Below are 341 nucleotides of genomic sequence, written 5' to 3'. Positions count from 1 at the left end.
CACTGCAAACCCTTAATGGATACGCGAGGGAAGTTTAGGGAACTGAAAATACTTCACTTTCCAGTTCTCTGTTGCGCAGCATTAGCCTCGATTTTGTGTAGAGCATTTTCCGGATTTCAAAGTGTTTGTATTGTTAAAATTGTGCATTCTTTACTTTACCGTTGGTATTTGTGAATATTTAAACACTGAAATAAGGGTAGCCCTGAGTAAGGTTACGTCCACACTATTTTTTCCAAATCCCACTTCCCAGTGTCCAAATCCTATTCCCACTCACAGAATGCAGAAGATTCAAAGAGTTATACATCCAGCTCAACTCTTTTTGCGTTGCATTTTCATATAAT

The sequence above is a fragment of the Actinia tenebrosa genome, unplaced genomic scaffold (assembly GCF_029948245.1).
Source record: "Actinia tenebrosa isolate PJP-AT-01 unplaced genomic scaffold, QUT_ActTen_1.0 PGA_scaffold9__36_contigs__length_13948895, whole genome shotgun sequence".
NCBI classification, from domain to species: Eukaryota; Metazoa; Cnidaria; class Anthozoa; order Actiniaria; family Actiniidae; genus Actinia; species Actinia tenebrosa.
This window is presented reverse-complemented; position numbering follows the sequence as displayed.